Source organism: Pezoporus occidentalis, unplaced genomic scaffold (genome assembly GCF_034315485.1).
Source record: "Pezoporus occidentalis ecotype Australia unplaced genomic scaffold, CSIRO_AGI_Poc_V1 ctg42, whole genome shotgun sequence".
Lineage (NCBI taxonomy): Eukaryota > Metazoa > Chordata > Aves > Psittaciformes > Psittacidae > Pezoporus > Pezoporus occidentalis.
The window spans coordinates 5,217,063-5,235,558 of record NW_026915747.1 but is presented as its reverse complement, the minus strand read 5'-3'; the positions used below and the strand labels follow the sequence as shown (position 1 = coordinate 5,235,558).

Sequence of the window (18,496 nt, the reverse complement as noted above, 5' to 3'; positions counted from 1 at the left end):
ACCATGCGCTACAAAGTCTGCGTCAAAGCTGAAAGCACTCGAGTCGCCTGCAATAAAAATCAAAATCAGTGTGAAAGCACAGACCCCAGTTGGGGGTAACCAAACCTTGTGCTGAAGATGAAAAGGGTGGTCGTGGTCTCTTGGAGGCCAAATCATAGTTGTTTTGGTGTCAGAATGGCAGCTTGTTGGGGTGCTTTGGAATTGTCACATCACTGCTCTATCTTGGGAAACTGAGCATTATGAAGGGCTCTGTAAGATGCTTATTTGGGGACTGCAGTGGCTGTCACTAGTGAAGGCTGCTTTGCAAGCAAAGGTGTTAGAGACTGAAATCACACCCTGCGGAGTCGATGGAAATGAAGGTTCTTTGGAATTTTAACGAGTGTTGGTTTATCCATTTGAGAAAAGCCTTTTCCTTCATCATCCAAACTATCTCCCAGATTCTGCAGGCTCTTAGTCCCTGGAAACATCAATACAGGTGTGAGCCAAAGCAGTGCATCCACTGCCGGAATTTGGCAAGGAGAGATTTCTCCAGCAGGGCAGTCTTGTTCCAGCCCAGGCAATAGAACCGGATAGGCAAAAATGGGGAAGAAAAGATTCTTTTCTGTTTGTTGGGCAGGGGATTTCTGTTTAATCAGCAGCTGTTTTCAAAACCAAACACTGGCTGCCATGAGCCAAGGTCCAGGAACATAAATATCTGGGCCCTCTTCCAAGGCTGTGGCTGAGCTCCAAATGGTTCGTGAGGAGGGAGGAGGTGGGAAAGTGGTTCCCGACACTCTGCAGTTGGCAGGACTGGTGTTTGCAGCAGTACGGTGACAGTATTCATCTTCTCTGTCCTATGGTAGGACTGGAACAGGCTGCCCAGGGAAGCGCTGGTGTCACCATCCCTAGAGGTATTCAAAAGACATATAGATGTGGTGCTTGGGGACATGGTTTAGTGGTGGACTTGGAAGTGCTGGATTAGCAGTTGGAATTGATGATCTTAAAGGTCTTTTCCAACCCAAATGATTGATTTTATGATTGGAGTTGCTTTGTAAAGAGCTTCAGTTATTCCTGTGTGATGGAACCCAAAAGCTGACCACAGCATCTTACATCTTGCATCTTACCTCTTACAAGAGCAAAGAATACAGAGAGTTTTGGCTGAGTCCCTACATAAAGCCAGGAATAGTTTCTGATGGCTGTAGTTTTCCTGATAAAAATGGGGGCTCCTGCAGTCTGGGCGTTTGTGGGAAATCTCCTCACTTGGGTGTTTAGTCAGGAGCCTTAGAGCTTTTTGCATAGGAGGTTGGATTTGTTTGCTTGAGTTCTGTTGCTGTTACTGTTTGGGGAAGGAAGGAAAAAAAAAGAAAAAAGAAGAAAGAAGGAAGGAAAAAGAAGAGTGAAAAAAAAGGAAAGAAAAAAAAGAAGAAAGATAAAATGAAAATAAAAATGAGAAGGAAAAGCAGAAGGAAAAGGAAAGGGAAAGGAAAGGAATAGGAAAGGGAAAGGAAAGGAATAGGAAAGGGAAAGGAAAGGAATAGGAAAGGGAAAAGGAAGTAAAAAAAGAAGGGGGGAGCCTGCGAAAGTGCAATTCTCTTCAGAAATGGTTTTCAACAAAAAGAGAGCATGAGTTTTCCTTAAAAAACTAATAAATATGCTGTTTCCAAATGTCTTTTTTTTTTAACGGAACCTCAATATGTTTTATGAGAGCAACAGACTAGCTCAGGAGCTGGGTTCTTTGGTAAGTCTAGCCGTAAGGAAGTGGTCAGGTTAAAAACCACTGGAGTGGAGCCCTGATTGCCATCTGTACTTTGTGAGCTGCCGATGAGTTTTGTAATGTAAAGGCTCTTTATCCACGCATAGTTTTTGAGCTTCTGTCATGCTGTACATGCTCTTCTAACAGCAGCAATGAAGTATCTACACTGAAGTATTATAAAGTCTCTGTATCTGGGTATCTTCAGGGATATACTTCATTACACAGCAAATCCTTACACCTTTTATAGAATCATAGAATGGTTTGAGTTGGAAAGGCAAAGGACCTTAAGATCACCCGGTTCCAACCCCCTGCCGTGGGCAGGGACACCTCACACTAGACCATGTCACCCAAGGCTCTGTCCAACCTGGCCTTGACCACTGCCAGGGATGGAGCATTCACCACTTATTTGGGCAACCTCTGCCAGCGCCTCAGCACCCTCACAGGGAAGAGCTTGTCCACACTTTGGAGCTGCGTTTGTTCAGCCAGGCTGAGACTGCAAGTAGGTAAGGAAGAAGGCAAGAAACCACCATAAATTGTGCCAACAAGGGGCCAGGTGGGCAAACAGCTGTGTCAAAAACTATTTGTAGGGCAGATGAAGGGAGAAAAGAGTAAGGAAGTTATAGTTGTGTTCTCTCTGTTTCCCCAGCATCATTTCTTTGCATCTCAACTAGAAGGAGAGGATTGAAACCAGAGAAATTTACTTTGCATTTAGATTAAAGTAAAAACCTGTTCTGTTTTGGTTTTTCCTCCTGATGCATATTAAAAGGTGCCATAACTGACAATCCAGCCCACTACAGCTTCACCTCCTATTTGGAACTGAAATGGAACAAGCTTAAGTCGCTTTCTTACTGTGGGCATAAAAGGGACTGTTGGCCTCTAATTATCGCCTGTGGGTTTGACTCAGCCATCCATAAACTGCAATATTTACTCATTTCTTCCTTTTCATTCAATTGCCTCCAAATTGCTTCAAACAAGCTCTGTGGCTTCTGGGAAAGGAGAAACTGCCTGCTTGTCATTAGAGTGGACAGGAGTGAGAAAGGACACAGGTCTGTGTTGTCTGCCCTTCCTTCCTTCCTTCCTTCCTTCCTTCCTTCCTTCCTTCCTTCCTTCCTTCCTTCCTTCCTTCCTTCTTTCTCTACCTTTGAACGAGCAGTAGGGCAGGAGCAGGGTACTGCTACTCTGAGACGAAGCTCTATAGCTTTGGTTGGAAGATGTGAGTTGTTGCAGTGCAAGGGATGGAGGCGAGCTCCTACATAAGGGCAGGAAACCACAGCTCAGTTTATGCATTTTCTAACTCCTATGCACACAGTAGGGCTGAGTTTCCGCCAGAAATGGTTGCAACAGCAATCCGTGGGTTACCCAAGCATTTTTGGGTTGCAGCCTCTACCAATGAGATGTATCTACATCCTCAGCTTAGCTTCCTGGGTAGCTCCGGCTCTCTGGTCCCCACATTACATGTCCATTAGCTCACTTAGCACTTCACAGTTGTTGCATGCAAATCCCCCTGTACCTTTGAAACAAAGCCAGAACAGTTTTTGGAGGGATGTTTTTGAAATTAAAATCCACCAAAACAAGATTTTGTGTTCTAGGATCATGGAGAAGCCATGGGTCTGGTGCTCTGTGGGGCGGACGTGGCTAACCCTCCACGAAGGAGGTAGCCATGAGGTGGTGCGCATGGGGCTTTCCCTATCACTGGCAGTGATAAAAACCTGAATTTACCCAGCTATTTTTCCTCCATCAAACAGATGTCAAATATAGATGTGACAAACTATACACCGCTGGTGTACAATCTAATCCCTCTCCACATCAGCTGACACAAGGAGAAACATCTTGAGATGCTTTCTGAGTTGCAGGCTGCTGCTCTGCACACAAGCTCCCCAGAAACGGGGTTTCCCCACTGGGTGTCATTTCTGGTCCTCCTTTCCCAGTCTTTACTTTGCTAAAAGCATGAGCAGAACCAGGGCATAAAAGATCTTCATGCTCCTGCTCCATCACTGGGCTAAGCATGGACTCACTGAAGAAGGGAACGGTACACACATGCAGGGAGGCTTTGCAAAGCAACCCCCTCATTTCCCCAGCACTCGCAGGGCTCCAGTGAGCAAAGCAGCTAGAGCAGAAAATACTGCATTGCACCAAAGGCACAGAGACAGGGAGAGAAATCCCCCAGTCTGACAGGCAAAGGCTTGTGAGGGTCCCACTCCTGACAGGCTGCTGTGCGGCGCAGCGGAGGAAGCAGGGAGCACGCACGGTGCTCAGAGAAGCACAGCGCCAGCACTACGAGGGTTTTACGTGGTGCATTTCATGCTGAGCCGTCCTGAAAGCTTCTGTCTCGGCTCAGGCACCTTTGGCATCTGCAGACAGGGAAGGAAACGTTTCCAGCTTGCTGCCTGGAAATGAAAACCGCAGTATCAGCTCAGCAGAGGGAAAGGGCCAATGGAGCCAGTGACAGCCTGTTTTCTACCAGCAGTTTCTCTGCTGAGCTTTCCCATTTCTGCTCGTTTGGCTCTACTGTGGCCCCAAGACCCTTCTGCTCTCCTTTTTTGCTGCAATGAGCTGGGTGAGTCGTGCCACCCCCCTAGGATCATAGACTAGTTTGAGTTGGAAAGGACCTTACGAGTATCCAGTTCCAACCCCTGCCGTGGAATACCTCACCCTAGACCATGTCACCCAAGGTTCTGTCCAACCTGGCCTTGAACACTGCCAGGGATGGAGCATTTACCATGTTTTGGGCAACCTGTGCCAGTGTCTCACCACCCTCACAGTAAAGAACTTCTTCCTTGTATCTAACCATCCACCACTGCAGAAAGTCTCTTTAGGTAGGAACAACAGCAGCTAACCCAAAGTAGGGGCACTGAGGTAGTGGAGCTGAGGCTGTTTGCCATCAGCCTTATTCAGCATCCTCAGACGGGGTCTGGTGCTATGTTCCCATCATTTCTACCTAAATTGGGGTGAGCTTCTGCTGGCACAGTGACAGTGAATGCTGGAGGAGGAGCAGAGCAGACCATCCTAATGGTCTTGGCCATGAATCCAGTCTAAAACTGACCCTAGGAAACCTGTAAAGCCAGACAAGGAGTACAGCAGCATAATGCTCTCGTATTATCAGTGATCAAGCTGATAACAGAGCTACAGCTCGACTGTTGTTTCAAAATGAGCCATGCAACCAGTGATTTGGTGTCTCAGCCTGGTCTCCTGGCGCTGTGTCCCTTATGCTGGTGCACACCCTTCTCACACAAGTAAGATCTTAACAGTACCTAAAAAGCTCTACCTTTCCCCAGGGAAAACTGCTGTGATCTTGCTCTTTCACAGTTGACAGAGTGGGGTGAGAAATCCTACTTCCATTTTACCCACGTGGAAGAACATCAAAGGCCCATGGGTGCCCATGGACATGAAGGTCATGTATGAAGTCACTGTCAGATCTTCTGTCTAGAGTCCAGGGTAGCTGGTCACTCCCTCTCTGCTAGAAGACCATCCTGGTCTTGTAACAAACAACTACCACTGTCTCTGCGAGACAAGTCAGGTCCCATATTCAGACTGGTGATGCAAACTGCAGATGGTTAAATTTGGGGTTGCATCTTTTTCTCTTCTTGACCTTATGGGTTACAATGGGGGTGAGTCCCTGAATAGCCCTTTGCTGGTGATGCTCCGTCACTGTAGTACCAAAACAAGACACCTAGAGTAGACTATCTGAATGTGACCTCTTGTTTTGCACACATGCTTAATATCCTTGACGTGAAGGATAAGCAATCAGGTTTGTCTCAAAAGTAGTTTGAATATCCAAGTGCTCTCCAAGTAGGAAACGAGGGCAGGAAGGAAGGCTGGAGATGGAAAAAGACAAACAGAAAGAAGAGATGATGAATTTAAGCTGTGAGAGGCAATAATATGTCCTGCAGAGACAGTAAACAGAGACGAGCTGTTTCCAACGAGTACGCAGTAACAGGTCCTTGAATCAGTGAAAGCTCAGAGTAAGGAGGAGGAGGGAGGCATGAGTACAACATGTATCTTATCAACAGAGAGAATTATGTGAATCTCTCCTTATCTTTTTCGTTGTCATTGTTCACCTGAAAATTAAAATCACATAACATTGTGTGTATCAGGAAAGACAAATCACAGCGCTAGTGATGGGGTGGGGAGAGCATTCAGAACCTCCTTGGGGATGGAATCTGAAGGGTTCAACCCTGCACACGTATGGGATGGCGCCAAACCCATCGTACTCTGGATGGGTGCTGGGTGTGTGTACAACTGGCCGCCCTTGCCCGAAGTGCTCAGCACCCCAAAAGAGATAGGAGTGGAGAGAGTGTAATAAGGAGTGGTTGCAAGGTACCAGGAAATCATCATCTGGTGTCTGCCTGTTGACTTTGGAGTGATGCTGGAGGAGCCCAGACAAAGGGCAGGAGAGCTGCCCAGTTCAACCTGTAAGGCCATGATGCAGGAGGCCATTCTTGCTCTGTGCAAACTCTTCTGAGACGCTCTCAGTCATTCTCTGCTCTTCCCCTCTTCTTTGCCTTTGAAACCCAGGGAAATCATTCTCCCCCACTTTGTGTAGGGACCAGATACCTTAATCTGTTGTAAAACCTCAAGTTGAAACACAGTGGACATACCTTGAGAAGCAGCAGGCCTTATAGATGGTGGTACATAGGGAATAATCAAGCATAGACTGGAGTACAGGGACTGGAAATCAAGTTCTGAGTGAAATTAGAGGACTTAATGGGCTGTAGGAAACAGTTCAGAGGGATTTGACACACAGAGGGTTAGGCTTGTGCTTCCTGAAGCTCCATCCCTTTTAATGTACAATGAAACTGACCCTGTGAAAAAGAAACACCCAAACAGCTTTAGTTACTCGAAGCCAGAAGATGAGATGCATTATATTGTCCTACCTCACTACTCCTCCTCCACCTGAGTGGAAACTTCACATTGCAATTGGTAGTGGGCTTCTCTTTTCAGCACTGTTGATTCCTATCTGCTTTATTGATCTTCATCAGCTCCCTACCTCTATTCTTCTTTATTTCTAGAGTTGGATTTTCTGAGATGCTGTGGCTTAGGGCTCCCTTTTCATGAGATCTGTCTCCAGCATCACTTTTTAGGGTCTTATGGTGAGATGATACAGATACTATAGCAGAGCTAATCAGCCTTTGACCCCTTCCTAGTCAATGGAGAAGGACAAGTGTTTTCCAGAGTTCACATCGACTGCTCTGTTTATCAACTGTATTTTAGTGTGAGTTGCACTTACTTGTGGTTATTTGTCTTGAGGGAACAAGAATCATCTCTGAACCAGGTGATCAGTTTGGATATGGCTGGTGGGATAGAAACCCACCCTGAGCATCTATGGATTGAAGCACAGCAACAAACAAGGGGCTGCGCCAATGGTGACTTTAAACTTGCTCAGTCACTGAGGAGGTTGATGCTGTGTGGGGAAACAGTTGCTCTTAGGCTTGTCTAAGGGCAGACAACAATGGGTTAATACGGAGATGCTTTTGTGTGTGCATGTTGCTAATTGTGAATAGCCGGCTGGAGACTCAAGGTTTGAACTTTGCTGTTAGCTGAAGGGATGGGTCAGCAGTACAGTGATGTCTTGGCTCTTTCATGCAGGCTCTGGAGATTTGTGCCTCCAAAGCTGGAAGCACCAGGTTCAAATCCCTCCATCAACCAGACAAGAGGCAATTATATTTGAGAGGCAAGTGTCAGGTACCAGCAGCTTCCTCAGGTTTTCTGCTGCCTTCCCTTATAGCCTGTTAATATTGTTGTGCTATCCATCTTCCACAAACTTCCTCAGGCTGGGATCTTGCTTGTCTGTGTCAGTGCCCCTGGATAAATCAGCCAAAGGTGTCCAACCTTTCCAACCCAGGAGCCGAGCACACTTTTCACAGAGGCCACAGGGTCATCACTGATGCTGTAACTAAGCCAAGGCTCTGCCAGCTGAGCTCTAGCGCTGATGTCTGTGAGCCCTGCTGGGAGAGGTGACAGCCGAAGCTGCCCCCTCCTCATCATGTCACAGTGGGCTACAAGCAAAGGGCTCAGGGGTCCTTCCAGGACATATGATGACAGTCTCTCCCTCTGTCCCAGAGTGGGATGTGAAGGTTCAAGTCTAGGCTCTGACAGTGCCCATAAGTCAGATCAATACCATTAACAGTGCGAGTGGAGATGCTCTGCTCCCAGCTCCTCCCCAAGGCCACCTCTTCTTCCTCTGTTGTTCAGAGCAGCTGAGCTGGGGAAGAGGGTGGGTGAAGCTTGGAGTCAGATGTGAGAAGAGAAACCTCTGCCAGCATCAGCAGTGCTGTTTGCTGAAGCTGAGCATCCATCAGCATCCGAGCGGCGCATCTGAAGCACTGCGCACCATGTGGCTGGACCGCAGATTGGTCTGTGCAGCCCCAGAGGTTGGTGGTGGGGGGTTTCTGGATGCTAAGAAGTTTCCTCTGAATCTTCTGAACCGCGCTGGACTTGGCCACTGTGCACCCACAAGTGCGGTGACGCTGTGCTCACTGCTGTTCACAACTGCTCTGTGTGAGTTCGCTCTGTTTCCCTGCAGGATTCAGTTGCCTTGGTAGTGAGTAAAGGGAACTCAAAACATTCCCAAGAAAGATGAATGTGAATGTGTGATGCAGTTACCATAAGCCAGCCTTTAGCTGACTCCCACTCAAATACATGCATTGAACAGGCACTGTTCTCGGCTCCTTTTTTTGCACCTTTCTCTCTACCCTCATTCCTCAGCATCCCTTCAATCCCACGCCTGCAGTTTTCCATGCATCCAGGGGATGGATATGTTTATTTGAATGGTGCCAGGCTGTGAATCCTGACTCTTTTGCTGACTTTCTGAAGCACTGGGCAAGTTATTTGCCTGACACCCTGTATGTCAAACCCTGCTCCTGTAAAACAAGCAAGGATGATGCTGGGATAATAACTATGGCAGTGGCTGTCTGTCCATAAAAATAGCAGTGATGAGGAAATATAAGCACCAAGCTGTGTGCTTGTTTTGTTAAGGACTTGCAATGAATTGTCCTGATTTCATTCAGATTCTGTGAAGCTTTGTGGGAAATCACCGTGGGGATTTTGTCATCCATCCTGGCCTTTAGAAAGGCATCAAGTTATGCTGGTTTATACCAGCTGAGGAAATACTCCCCTCTTAAAACAGTAACTCTCTTTCACAAGCTACACAGAGGTAGGTTATTCCCATCCTGTGGACAGAGACTACTAATATCTAGATATATACTATCTAGAGTCTTTGCACATGACTAGTTTGAGAGCTGTAATTGCAGTTACTGGTCCCCTCTGCTCAGTTTTCACCCCACGCATTGGAAAACGTAGGGAGAAGAGGTGGAGGGTGCAGGAAGGTTTGGCTTTAGGTCCTGAGATAGCCTTGAAAACTTGACATAAAGAAAAACCTAAGCTAGTCCTGCAGGGGAAAGAGGGAGATGGCCACTGCTGCCTTCTGTCACCCTTAGCATTATTTAGGAGGTAAAGCCTCAGATGCATATGGATGGTCTCGCATATATTCGTGCTCCCCTTGGTCTTGTGTCTGACCATCACTATAAACAAGATTTCCTCCCCATTTCTCCCTCCCATTCATCTGAAAAGAGCAGTATGAGCCAGACCTAAATCAAGGCTCTCTCTGGGTGCTACAGGGGACATGGGTGCTTTCTCAGCAGGATGGGGATGGAAGGGATGTTCTCCTTAGGGCTCTTCCTGGCCTCATCAGCAACACCACAGGCATTGCCCATAGGTCTTGGAGCAGCTATTGCATAGTCAGGGCAGATCCTTTTTTCTTGCTGTCATCATTAATTTTTATAACCTCTCTGGGACTGCAGGGGCTAATCTGGGAGTGAAAGAATAAGGGAGAGCAGCTGCCTCCATCTTAGGAAGCATGGGCAGGTATTGCTCCATCGCAAGCTTGGTTTTTTGAGTAGGGGTGATTTGGAAAATCTGCTAAATAACCTTCATTGAAAATAACCCTTAAACACTCATCTCCACCTCCAAAAAAGAGCCCACAGCCTCCAGAAGGTTCTCTCTTACCCAGATGTTTCAGTGACATGGTTTTTGGCATGGTCCGACAAGCATGTCTCCTGGCCCACTCTGTGGATGTGAGAAGACGGAGGTGGACAGGGAGGCAGAGGTTTCCAAAGCTGACTTTGCAGCAGGAAAAGAGATTTTGTGAAAGCAAGATGCACAAACTGAAACCTGCCATAGGGGTAGAAGAGAAGATTGATGGATCTGGGATGCTGATCTTGAATACAGAAGATCCCTGGAAAGCTGTAATCTTGACCTTTCTACACAAGGGTACATTTTGCATGGCATCTCATTGCCTTGTTCTTCAAAAGCATCCTCAAGATTTGTACGTGCCCAATATCTCTTCAAGAGAGTAAATCAAAATGAGCCTCATCCCAAAGCACTGTGCTCCTCTATGGTGTCCACAGGCAATAGCACATCTGCTGGGCACCAAATAGCGAGGAAGAGGTGGCTGGTTCTGCCAAAAAGCTTCACTCACGGGACAGTTCCCTTTGGGGAACTAGGCCCATCTGTGGAGCAGCCATCATTTGGGATGGTGCCATTAAAGGTCATAAATAAAAGGGGACGTGTGGACCTCTAGGGAAATAAGCCCTGGTTCTGAGCACAATGCAGAAAGACAGGCACTTCCTTTTATTTATAACAATGCTGCGTGCCCATCTGACCCCTGCTTTCACATGCATACACACGCTGATGCACGTACACAGTTTCAGGGCAGATTTTCATGTCAAGCACGGGAAATAGACAGCGAGTTCAAAGCAGCAAGAACCCAATGGATGGTTTGGGTTTTTTTCTTGTGAAATCACCGACCTCAAGCCGTTTCAACCTTATCCTATATATGGGCAGGTGTGGATTCATCCCTTTGCCCCCAGACTGGAGGTATAGGTACTATATCCAGGTATCTTTTGTAAGTAGGAGAATAACCCTCCTGACTTGGGTATTGCCTATGAGCAATTCCTTCCGAGAGCCCAGGAAATCTGTTTTGCAGTCTACCAAAATCTGTGGGCATCACAAGAGCAAATTAATCTCCTTTTGTGTTTTCTCACACTGAAACATCATAGACTTTCATTCCCAGCACTGCCAAGAGTCACTGCAGCAACATCACTGTCTGTCTGTCTTAATCATTGCATTCCCTTTATCCCACATTCTCTCTCTGCTCTGCTTTTTTTTACGTGCTTTAAACATTTCAGTATTGATATTTCCTTTCCACTTTTAGGAGGGTTGATACCATAGCTGATAATTGCCACCTTAACCAAGCTTGCGGTCAATAGCAATAGATCCAGCAGACTCCAGCTGTCAATCTCTCTACTGTCTGCTCTATTTCATTTTCCATACTTTTCATCTCCCAAGGAAGATTTCCTTCCTTCCCTCCCTTCCTTCCCAAGCAGAATGGGCAGCATTTCTCTTTGTACTTCACTAAAGCAGTTACTAGATCACCAGCAAAAAAAGCTGGTACAAACCATTCTCCAGTGTCAATGCTCCATCATTGCAAGAGATGAGGTCCAAAGTGGTATTCATCTGAATTTGTCCCCTTGTGCTTCTTCCATGCACCCCTTAGAGTCTTTCAAACAAGAATCATCTCATTATAGAGGAGACATCCATGCCTGGAGATGAACTTCATGCTGTGAGTGCCTACTTGTGCCTCTTGGCTGTGAAGGTAATCAGGGAGGATTTAGTCAGCTAGAAATCCCTCCATGGCATTTGTAGCCAAGGGTGCGTAACGCCCAGGGTTTTGGGGGTTGCATAGACAGGCAGAGTAGCTGAGCTTGAAGTCTGTCTGAAACCACATACAGAATAACTTCAAGAAGAGACTTGGAATGGTTTGTTTGGTCAAAGCACCCACTTCAGAAGGCAAAGAAATACTTTTAGATATCACAGTGCTGCAACCCAAGTTATAAGGAGCATAAACTTTGCCTCTATTGCCAGATGCATAGATAGATAAATACAAACATACATGCATATATACATATATACATAGTTCCTTCTCTTTGGACTGGAGGTGTTTGTGGGAAAGACAAAGAAAAATAGAGCACAGACATGTAACACATCTCATCAAATGTAGGCCATCTAAAGGCTGGGTGTCCGAGCTGAGCAAACCTTAGGTGTCCATCCAGTAGAGGATCATTCAAGCCTAAGAGATGAAACATGCCCTCAAGATTTCACTTTTATTCCATCCTCTAGCTGAGAAATCAAGTTTTTATTCCAACAAACTCGAGTTTAAAATCCTTTCACTCTTTCTCCAGGAGCTCCCTGTGAAGGCTGTTTCAAAGCTGTGTCTGATTCAGAGGCCTGTGATAACCTCTGGTGTCAGGCAATATAAACCAGCTCAGATATCAGCCTAACCCCCGCAGACCTTCCCAGAACCCAAGGAGGGTTTCCACAGCCCACGTGCTTCAGGCTGTTAAGACACCAGAAGCACTTAGATTAAACCTCAGTATTTCTTTCAATGCATTTATGCTGGTGGGAGAAAGCATCACAGAGGCTGAAGAAGCAGCATGCAGAAAAGCTTGATGAAAGAAAGTCTCGGGGCTTCTGTCTATGAAAGGGTTTGTGCTCAGAGCAAGGGAGCCCTCTCCAGTAGTTTGATTAGTTTTGTAATCAGCAAAATAGGTTGAAGGGATTGTATTTCTTCAGCCAAGAAAAGAGAAGCCAAGTGGAGATAAAGCAATAGCCTTCCAGGTGACTGAAGATATTTGGGAAAGTGATAAGAGCGATTCTTCTAGTCTGATGGGAGAAAAATAAGAAGAAATGAGCTTAATTTTCAGCAAAGAAGATTTAGTTTGGGTTTTAGGGGAGACTAGAAACCGTGTTCGTAACAGAATGCTGATACAGAATCATAGAATCACAGAATAGTTAGGGTTGGAAAGGACCTTAAGATCATCCAGCTCCAACCCCCTGCCATGGGCAGGGACACCTCACACTAGAGCAGCTTGCTCCAAGCCCCTGTGTCCAACCTGGCCTTGAACACTGCCAGGGATGGGGCAGCCACAGCTTCTCTGGGCACCCTGTGCCAGCGCCTCAGCACCCTCACAGGGAAGAGCTTCTGCCTTATCTCCAACCTGAACTTCCCCTGTTTAAGTTAATATTGAGCATGAGCTTGATGTGCCTGTTTCAGCTTTGGTCCAAGGGACTCAGCTGTGATTCTGTGACACAGTGGCTTGATGCATCCCTTGCAGAGAAAGATGATTACCTTAAAAGAAACACTGATTCCACAGTTGATTTCTCTTCTTAGTAGGAGCTTTAGGGGGGGTGGCTAGCTGCTTGCAAGGGGTGACAGTAAAATGCTTAATTCTCCCTCAGTGTAATGTATCATCTCTCCACATCCAGACTGCAGGATGCTAGGGCTGACTTTAGGCAGTGTCGGGTTATACTCCTATCTATATATCTCTCTCTGTTACCTCCTATGGACAAACTGAGGGTTATTCTCTGCACTTCTCTTTACCAGAGCACTCTGCGTTGCTCTCCAAAGGCACCATCATGTCCCTGCTGGGGAAGACTGTCAGATTTAGAAGCAATTCAGTCCACTTTTAATATGCCCTTAAGTGCAAATAGTTTCCAAAGGGTAAATCTACACTAGTTCTGCATGGGCTGACTCGATGGCAAAAGGTTCTGGAGTCTGCTACCAACCCTGTGGCTCCACTTCAGTAATCATGTGTCTTTTTAATGACTTGGGTAGAGATGCTGCCTGTAAAGCAGTCTTGGGAATTCAAAAGGCTAGGTTGGGAAGATAAAGATATTCAATGATCAGTATATGCTAATGCTAAGCTATCACGTTACTGACAATCGTCAGGTTACTTCCCTTTAGACTGGTTGTATCTGGTGTTTCTGTACAGTGTATTATAGGCTAATTAATGTTGTTAATGATAATGGTTCTCCTGCAAGAAGCCTGGAGTATTATCTCTATCTATCTTCTTGTCACCTTCCTTTTATCAAACCATTAAAGGAAAGCAGGCTATCTAATGGGGCTATCAGCCCCCATCACACTAATTCACTTACACCCATATGGAAATGGAAAGCACTCTACAAATGCAGGATGGATGCTTACACTAATTGTGGAGATTACACACTGGCCTTCTAGCTTTCATTGTATGCCCTTCCCTTGCACTTTGAGCCATGATCCAGCTCTTCTCAAAGTTGGAGGGCAATTTATCATCTGCAGTGCCCATCTTTGGTGGTTCAGATTTCAATCTGTCATCTTTAATATCAGTTGGAGACACGTATATTGTACATCTTCTAAACCACAAATCAGCAAAGCTGCTCCTTCTGTTTTTCAATCTACCACGAAGCAATTACAGTGGTTGGAGGCCATTTGTATTACTGGCGCTGCAAAGGAGAGGGTAAGTGATATTTCATCTGGGGAAACTAATACTCAATTGAGATATTCTTTCCAAGTCAGTCACTACCCCCAAGTGAGAGAGCTTGTGACACTGGCTTCTTGACAGAAAGAAAAGGGGTCTTTTGTGTGTCAGTGGTGGTGGAAAGAGCCACAGCCACCTTTCCCAGGGGAGAAATGATGACAGCAACAGAAATCCGTTGGACAGACAAAAGCAAACTATCCTTATGCTCAAAAGCAGCATAAATAGAAGCTGGGGAGGTCTGAGGCACATGCTGCAGAAAGAGCCCCTTTCTGATATGTGTCTCTTCTATGATGCAGCAGCTTAATATTTCTCTCAAACGCAGGGTTGAAAGCTGCCTTTGTAAAGGAAATGTTTAAATAGCAAGAGTTTGAAGAAGATGCAGGGATAATCTTCAGGGATCAGATATTATAGCCAGAAACTATGGAGAATACAGCCACAATCCAGGTTCTAATCTCGCCATTGCCAATCCTAAGGGCAAAAGGAAAACAATTCAGGATGTGAAAAGCATTGACATCTGGAGTTCTTCTACAGCCCTTTGGTTTCACACCCTGGAAGGCTCATGTGTCTTTGCTTTGCTTCTTAGAGACAACCTCATGGTGTTTGCTGTTTAACGTACAGTCCTTTCACTGGTTCAAGACACCACAAGACGTTGTGAGGTGGGCAGTAAAATCACAAATGAATCATAGAATCACAGAATGGTTTGGGTTGGAAAGGACCTTAAGATCATCCAGTTCCAACCCCCCTGCCATGGGCAGGGACACCTCACATGTCACCCAAGGCTCTGCCTTGCTGGCAGTGTCTCCTACCAGTTCCCCACAGTAAATGTATTTTGGGGGTGATTGTCACACTTTTACACCTGAGGAGCTGTGATTCCTGCGTGTTTCCTTCTGGCTCCTGCACAGGTGAGCATCAGGTCTCATCTGTATGCGATGTGGAGGACTCTCTTCATGCAGCAGCAGTGACAGACAGATGCACAATCCTGGTTCTCATCATCTGAGTACAGGCAGGTAGGAACAGCGAAGTGCTGTAAGATGTGGATAAACAGTAGAGAAGAAAAGTAAAGCTATTAGTAATTCAAGTTAGTAATTGGGAATCATAGAATCATAGAAAAGTTAGCGTTGGAAAGGACCTGAAGATCATCTAGTTTCAACCCGCTTGCCATGGGCAGGGATGCCTCACACCAGACCGTATATGATATGATGAAGATATGCAGTGCACTGACGCATCTTCTCTCAATGTGGTTTCCCCAGTTATATACTGAGGATAGTTCCAACCTGTCCCGTTATGGGGCCATAACACCCCAAAGATTTCCCATGGCACTGTGTGGCGATTGCAAAGTTACAGCACATTAAGAAGATGCTTCTCCTTTAGCAGCATGACTCCTCAACTTGCCTTTTTCCTGTACCACCACACCCAGCAGCAAGCAAAACAGCTTACAGTTTAGGCCTGATAAGGCAAATAACATCAAAACGCATCCAAAGATGAAGGGACCAGTGAAAGGGTGCAAAGAGTGTGTTCCTGCTGCCTCTAAAATACCCAGCTCACATGGTGACCCAATCTGAATGCTGCTAAGAACTGATTAGTTTTGGAAAGTTCTGAGTGGGATGTAACTGTGGTGATGCCCATCAGATCCCAAATTAACGCTCCTCTTCAAGTAACGAAGCCCTGCTGAAATGTTGTGTTTTACCTGCTGTAACTTGGAGACCGAAGTAAAAGAGTAAAACCTACAGATATAGCCTGAAAAACTGGAACTGAGAGCTCAAGTTTTCCAAAGCTTGGCTATGTTTGGGTATGATTCAAGTCTAGAGCAAACAGGCTGGATGATGACGAGGAGGATGCAGCTGGTAGGTGACTCTGCAGACCTGAAGCTGTGGGTCTGATTCAGACTCTGCTTGCTTCATCAGCTACTCTGGATGTGCCCAGATGTAAATGTGCTCATATCTAGCCCCATGGTTGAAGGATGTATGTAGGATGCGATGCTGGCATCCTACGCACACTGAGGATGTGAGAAATTGTTCTCATTAGTGAGCAGTTGTAAGAATATAGATATGAAAAATATAAATCTGCACAAAACTTCCTACCCCTGAGGCTCTGAAAGTGCCAGAAAAATGGTTCAGCTTCCTTTTGGATCTAGTTTTGGGTGGCTGTAAATAGTCTTGAGTAACGCTTAATCTTCATTTCAGTCAAAACACCCCTCATCTGGCCACAGGTTTTGCTGCATTCTGATTGAAGTGTGCCCATGAAATGATACGAAACATAAACACTAGGGATGGCAAAAATCATCTGAACATGTCTCCTCATCTATTTACATCTGAAAACATCCCTGGAGATAACGTCTGATTTTGTTCCACAAATGAGGAATAATGAGAAAGGGAACATTGGCCAATGGCTGCCACTTTAGCAAACACCATCCGCAGTCTCAGCGTTTGTCCCCATTTATAAGTATGAGTTTTGTTCAGACCTCACACAGCAGATCACTCTATTAACTCTCTCTCTGCTTCTTTTCTTCCTGGTATTCTTGTCACAGCTCTGAAATGCAACAGGTTTTTACTGTGGGTGAAATGCCCTGGTCCAAAGGCCATGGAAAACAACATGGTTTAACTCTGATTTAAGATGCCCAGAAGACTCTGAGGTCATGCTGGTAGGAAAGGGGCTGATGTCAGTACTCCACATTTACTTAATGTTCATGATAATAACAATAACAGTGACAATAACAAGAATACCAGCAGTCATAGTGTCTGCTTATGATTACAACTCCTTGCAATCTTCTCTCAGTGCCAGCTACACACTTGTCACCCTGTTCTCTCCTCCTGCTATCTGCCAATTTGTTTTCCCTGCGGAGTATGTCATACATTTTGGGATATCCTTGCATTGCAAGCAACAGACATAATTGCAACATGTGTGGGAATACCAGGATTGGCCTTCTACTAGATTTCTTGGTGTGGCATCACTGTCCTGAGCCTGGATGCAAGGAACAGAAAGGAGCCCCGTGTCCTGTGGACCAGCAGTGATTGTCACTCCTTTTCCCCATCTTTATAACCATTTTATCCATTAAACCCCATGCAATCTTCTGTCTCTGCTTTTAATAGCTGTGATGTTATGTACTGCTAACAGTTTACTCCTGGACAAGTTAAGAGGAGTCATGATGTCCAAGCAAGTACACAAAAACCTTGATGAGTGACCTATGGCATATCCCTTGCTCACAATACCATCCAACAGGACACCGCACCCCGTGGCTCTGTCTGATAAGGGGGATATGTAGCATATGGATGAGCAATATCTAGCCCAATAATGTTGTAAACCTGATGGTGTATTTACCCACAACCCTGCACAGAAGATGTTAAAATTGAGAATAATAATTGTGTATTTGTCAGGTGTTCTGCAAATCCATAGAAATATGTTTTCTCTGTCAAAAAAGCTTTAAATAAAAAGCTAGAGGCTACTCAGGGGAATCCCTATAATCTATAGGGACTGCAGAAATGAGGCAAATGCATGGTGTAGGATGAGAGGGGAGCAGAGGGCATCACGGAAATTACTCACTGAAGGAACAAGGAATGAAGGATTTGAGAAGTGAAATCAGAAGGACAGAAAGGTGGAAGAATCCTCCCCTAAGCCCACAAAGTTGTGTTCTTTATGTGTTTGAAACGTACTCTCACATGAAACAAAGTGAAGATTGTCTCTTTGATGGGCTTATTGCTTTGTCGTTATTAACATGTGGAGCTGATTCTTTTTTGTCCAAAGGTCTCACGGCATCATTCACCCTGGTTTCATCAGGTGTTCACCTCCCCTAAAGTACCCCCAAAAAGGCTTTTGTGGAAGAATAGGGTCAATCTCTTTGGTTTTCCCACATTTTCTAATTAATTCTCCTTTTACTCTCGAAGACCTCTCCAAGTTCCTTCATTGGGGGGGAAAAAATATAAGAACCAGAACTATTTTAATGGAAAAAAATAAGAAAAGGAACTACTTTAATGGAACATTAAATTATTATTTAAACCCACAAGAGCAAGAAAATGCAGAGCTAAAGCTCCCAAAGCCCAGTGTTATATTCTCAAGTAATTAAAGGCCCTATGTCCTAGCATAATGCTTTGGAGAAGGGGTCAAAATTACAATGGTCCAGGGAGCCTTAACTCTTCAGCCTTGAATCACAACCTGATCCTTCTGCTAATGCACTTCTCCCTTGTTTTCCAACATATTTTAAGCACTGGAAAGAGAAAACAATCCCAATCTCTAATATTCTAAATATATTTTGGGGCTAAATACTACTCTGTTTAATACTACTCACTTTGCTGATATCATACATTAGGTTTAATAGTCTAAATTGTGACAAAATTCCCCAGAAAGCACTTTCAGTGGGCCTCCTCCATTCATCTGAAACTGATTCAAAGAGGGGTATGAAGAAAGGGAGAGGGAG

At 45.4% G+C, this 18,496-nt stretch overlaps 1 long non-coding RNA gene across 1 annotated transcript in view; it reads right to left on the bottom strand.

Annotated features, from left to right (window-relative positions):
* Positions 1–18,496, bottom strand: part of LOC134171747 (uncharacterized) — a 369,803-nt gene that overhangs the window by 191,654 nt on the left and 159,653 nt on the right. The window contains exon 2 of the long non-coding RNA XR_009967724.1: positions 4,380–4,429. This is a non-coding gene — a long non-coding RNA (uncharacterized LOC134171747). The remainder of the gene's footprint in view (positions 1–4,379; positions 4,430–18,496) is intronic.